This window comes from Aptenodytes forsteri, unplaced genomic scaffold (assembly GCF_000699145.1).
Source record: "Aptenodytes forsteri isolate BGI_AS27 unplaced genomic scaffold, ASM69914v1 Scaffold347, whole genome shotgun sequence".
Lineage (NCBI taxonomy): Eukaryota > Metazoa > Chordata > Aves > Sphenisciformes > Spheniscidae > Aptenodytes > Aptenodytes forsteri.
Window position 1 is genome coordinate 883,045 of NW_008794110.1, and position 5,449 is coordinate 888,493.

Below are 5,449 nucleotides of genomic sequence, written 5' to 3' on the forward strand. Positions count from 1 at the left end.
TTCAGTCCCATCCCCCAGGAAAAAACCCCAAATCTTTTCTCCCAGCGCCTGGGGAGGTGCCATAGCAGGAGTCGGTGCTCAGCTCCCTAAACCCTGAGCTGGGGCTTTGGGCAGGGAGACCTGTGGGGCCGGATCCGGCACGCTGCCCGTCCCCAAGGCAGAGATGCTTGGGTGCAGGCAGGCTGACATCCACCATTCCCCATCGCTTGGAGCCCCGACTCGGCATTGGAGGGGGGTCCCTGCCCGCGCTGGGGCTGGAGGTGCAGCCGGTGGTCCTGGGGTAGGGATGGACGGGGCTGGGTGCCCCCAGAGCTGGGGGGAATATGGGTCTGGGGGGTGGCTCTGGGGGTGACGGGGACCATGGGAGGGCAGTGGTAAGGTGGGGAGTGTGTGCCCCCCCTCAGCGCTGGGGCAAGGGGCCGCGGCGGGGGGGCCGGGGGGCGGGGGGGGGGCGGGGCGGGGGCGGGGCGGGGCCGGGCGCTGAGCAGGACTGCAGCAAGCGGCTCGCTGCCGCCCGCCTGCAATGGGGACGATGTGACAGCCCCATCCTGCCCCCCTGCAGCATGCTCTGTGTCCTCGCCTGCTCCTGGGGCTCCAGGATGCTGAGGGGGGGGTGATGCCCGGGCTGGGGGGTCCCGCTGCGCCCCAGGTTGTGGCTCTCTCGGTGCTCCCAGCCTTTCTTGTGCATCCCCGGCCCCCTCCCCTTCAATAAGGATGGGGCAGCTCTGGGGAGGGGGTCCCGGGGACCCCAGGCAGGGAGGGGGGAGGTCTGAGCTGTCCTTGGAGGATGAGTGTCCCTGACCCCAGTGCAGGAGGGGTGTCCCCGGGGAGCCGTGACCGGGGGGACAGTGGGGCCGTGGACCCACTCGCTGCCAGCACAAACACAGAAAGGCACTTGGCAGCCGCTGCAACACGGGGTGGCTTTCCCCTGGGCACTGGGGGGGGTGGCGGAGTGGGTTGGCAGAGACCCCCCCACTGCCCACCCAGTGCCACCAACCCAGGGCACGGGGCTGAGCATGCAGCCCTGTGCCGGGTCCCCAACACCCCTGCCACTGCACGGGACAAAGGGCCAAGGCAGGTCCCCGCTGCAGAGGGAAACTGAGGCACAAGTGGGTGCCCGGAAGATTGGCCCCAGACGCTGCCACCTCTCACACTCAGAGCCCAGGGCAGCCCCGTCCCTGCAGGATGCCGGTGACCACCCTGCCCGGTGCTGCCCACCGGCCCCGCAGAGCTCGGAGCTGCTTCTGGAGGGACCGAGACAGCCAGGGCTTTTTTTAGGTGCTCCATAAGTGCCGTCTGGGCGGTATTTATATCGGCTCCTTAAATAAGAGCTGCCATCTGAGCCCGATGCGCCTGCTTAATTATTAACGCCCTGCGGGGAGGCGGTGTGCCCGGCTGGCCCCGGCCCACCCTCCTGCTGAGTCCCCAGTGGGGTCCCGCACCCCGGGTCCCCCCAGCTCCCCGCCAGCACCCGGGGTGAGGGCTGACATCCCGGCCACCCCAGGGCACCCCGGCTGGCCATGGGCATACGTCCTGCGTGGGAGCATCTTCCCTGGGGCTGGGAGAAAGGCTGGGGGGAGGATTTTCAGAGCGGAGGGTGCCGTGGCATGGGTATCGCTGCAGTTCTCAGCGCCGTGGAGCTTGTGCGGGTATTGGGGATAAGGGGAGGTGGGAGTCACCGCGTGCTGCCCTCCCATCCCATCTCGGTGGCTTGAGGTGGTCCCAGGGAAAATCATCGCTGGCAGCCCGGCTGTGTACCCCGAGGGGTACGGGCAGCCCTGCTTCATGGCAGGGCTGAGGCTAAACAGTGTAGGAGGGCAACTGCTGCAGCAGAATTAATTTGGGCTTGGAAAGTGCTTTGAAACCCTGAGGTGAAAGGCCAGGGCTGAGTACAAAGCGCTGGGGCTCTGCAGGTGGGGGGAAGGAAGTTCCCCTTCAAAGCACCGGTGGCCTGGCGGGCTCGTTGCTGGCTGCCCTGTCAGCCACGGCCCCTCCATCGCCTCCTGCCCCAGGTGAGGCAGCGTCCCAGCTCTGGGGCGTTTTGGGGAGGGTTGGTGCAGCCCCGAGCTCGCTCAGGTGTTGGTTGCGGGGTCCTTCCTTGGGGCTGGTGGGTGCTTCGGTGCCTGGCAGGGTGGAGGGGTGCTGGGCTGGGAGACCGAGCCTGCACCGTGGCAGTCTGGGGAGCGGGGCTGGTGGGTGCGGGGAAAGGGACGCCCTTGGCCTGCTCCTGGGATGCTTCCCTTACTGTGTCGCACAGCCAGGCTTGGGGAAGCAAGGTGAAAAAGGGGCCAGGGTGCTGGGGTGTTGGGGTGCTGGGGCCAGGCAGTCTGGCCCAGCGAGGGGCTAGGCAGGGAGGACACGAGGGCACTGCTGTCCTGCAGCCTGTGGGGAAGGGGACACCGAAGCCAGAGGTTTCCTCAGCTTGTTTTTCAGAAGCTCGACTGCAAAAGCTGGAAAACTGCTCCCCTGGGCAGGCAGCACCTTCCTCGGGGCAACCCGAGCAGCAGCCGCCCAGGCAGCGGGGCTGGAGGGTGAGCACCCAGGCTGGAGGGTGAGCACCCAGCCAGGGAGCCCCGGGGCTGCGCAGGAGCCAGGGCAGCATCCCGGGGACGGCACCCATCCCAGCTCCGCGCACCGGCCCTGGGGAAACGCCGCCCTGTGTCCCCTGCTCTGCCCGGCTTTGCCACCCACCGGCTGAAGACACGCAGGACCCCAAGCACCGGGTCACCGCTTGCTGTTGATGTAAGGGGTTGCAGGGCTGCCTGCGTACCGACGGTGACCACCCTTGCCCTCAGCATGGGGACAGGCTGGGGCACCTGCATCCCCCTCACCGTGCATCCCCCTCCCTCCAAGCAAGGAAACGCGGAGGGAAGGGCTGCACGACCACCGCTCTCCCGCAGCGAGCGAGGGGTGAGGATTTCTGGATCCATTTTCGGAGCAGTCAGCAGCTAACCCAAGCGAACCTCCAAGTCAAAGAGAATTTACTGCCTTCCCTTGCGGTGTCACAAGGCATTTGACAGCACGTAACGGGGAAGGCAAGAAAATGTGAAGAGAAGGACTCGTCTTCCCGGCTGCAGGAATTAACAAAGTGGCACATTTGAACGCGCCGGAGTATTTTTAATACCGTAGGCGGAATCAGGATTATTAGGTTTTTCTGGGACACCTGCAGAACGGACCCGCATCCTTTGGGTCTTTGTGATTTCCCAACCCAGCAGCCGTCGGGGCTCTTGCTGAGGGGTGTCTGTAAGTACCAGGCAGAGGTGGGAGAAGGACATTTAGTGACGGGCAGCCAGGTGACACCTCCAGCTGCCTGGGCTGCCCACCAGAAGCTTCTAACTCCGGCCATTCACCACCTAACTTTCATCCCACTGCTGCCCCGTCTGTGAAACAGAAGAACTAAGTGATGCGAGGGGTGCTGATTTATGCGTCGGAGCCCAAAAAGGGGGCTGGATACACTGCAGATAAATATTACGGTCAGGTCGCTGTTCTGAAGAATTTACAGCATTATGAATATCATGTTCTGACCTGTGACGGGGAAGGAAATCATCTGCGTTGTGAAATGTATTTATTGCTATGGTGCTTTGACAGGAATAAATCAGTATTTGTTCGGTCCGGGGCAAATAGGCAGTCACCGTAAATCGGCAGAGCTGCGGTGATTTGGACTAGCTGAGAACCCGCCGCATCTATGTAAATTACTAGGTAAGTGCCGTGAGGTTTGTATGGAGAGGCAATAGTTTTTATTAGGCCAGTTGATATATTTGGAGAAAGCAGGCGAGCTTCCAGGCACACAAACGCTTCTTCAGGTCCAGGCTTGTGTTCAATACTGTCCGGGAGAATCCAGGAGCTGTACCCAAGAGCTAATATTATTTTTTCCAAGTTAGCGGAACCATACACCCAACCCAAATGCGGGAGCATCGCTCAAAAGGTGCCTGGGAAGAGCAGGCAGCTCCGCTCTGGTCCGTACCCAGAGACCTGACAGCCCCAAGCTCGGCTTGGGCGATGCCCCATGGCAATTCTCCGACTATTGATGAGAAACGGCAGCAATAGCTGAAAAACCAGTTTGGGACCCACGATGTGCTTGGACGTTCTTCTGCATTTTGCACTTTTTAACTCAAATTCTCTCCCCAAAGCTGGCGTCATACAGAAGGCAACGCAAAAACCCGCTGCTGAGCTCTCCAGCGATGATGGCGAGCCTCCTCAGAAGAATGAATGTGCCATTATCAGAAAAGAGGAATAAACTGCCCTTGTCTCTCTTTGGGATAGCCGTGGTGGTAAACAAAAGCCGGGCACAAAGGCTGTTCTCACACCAGAACCACGTGTGCCGCGGGGTGTGAGGCCGGGGATGCAAGCAAGGAGGCAGCGTTTTATTTTATGGAGGAAATAAGAGAGGATCGGGGCGTATTTCTAGTTTTATTTATCAGAAGGCGTGATTTCTTCTGCCCTCGGAAGCTGTAAACAAAGTGTTCTGTGTTAAACAAATCCACGCAAGACAATTCTCTGTGATTTGTAAAGCAGCGCTAAAACCACAAGAAAGAATGAGACCTCACCCCAAAATGGTGTCGCTCGACCCCAAAATGGTGCCGCTCGCCGCCATAAAGCACTATCAGCACTTCCAAACCAATTTGTCCCCACCCACGTGGGTGAGACCATGGCCATGGGCGCCATAAAGCCTATCAGCACTTCCAAACCAATTTGTCCCCACCCACGTGGGTGAGACCATTGCCATGGGCGTGTTGCCCTGCGGAAACCGGCACGTCCCGATGCCACCGAGGTTTCCCGTGGTGTTTCGGAAGAAAACCACAGGGCACGGGGATCGGCAAGCGGGACGGCTGTGTCCTCCGGGATCATCCTCACACCTCCCAAGGTGCCCACGCGGGGACAGGGGCACCGGGAAGGGCCGTGGACGCACGGCGCGTGGGCTGGGGCACACCGCCGGGAAGGGCCGGGGACGCACGGCGCGTGGGCTGGGGCACACCCGGCGTGCGAGAGGGAGGACGGTGTTCGCCCACGCAGAGCCGTGCGTCAGCACCGCCCGGCTCCCTCCGACCGGGGACAAAGCGCTTCCGTCGGGACCAGCGTGGCTCCGTTCCTTAGACCCCTTTCCTTTCCCCCAGTGCTGCAGCGTCCTCTCGGCATCGCTTTATCCATAGTCTTTTTGGGAAAACGGGATCTCTTACGGCTCCTAATGGAGTTCCTAATGCGCAGCAGAAGCTCCGCTAGGCCCGAGCGGACGCGCGCTTTTATTTCATGTGTTATTGATGAGCGAGCGCACCGCGCTCCCAAGCTGGCCACTCATAAATTATCCAGCGTCGCTCTTCGGTGGGGGCTGCTCTCCTCCGCGGGTCGGCCGGAAAGACCTCGTCTCTTCGGTGGGGGTGCCCTCCTCCGCGGGTCGGCCGGAAAGACCTCGTCCCGCGGCACGGGGCAAGGGGACAGTCATTCGTCATTC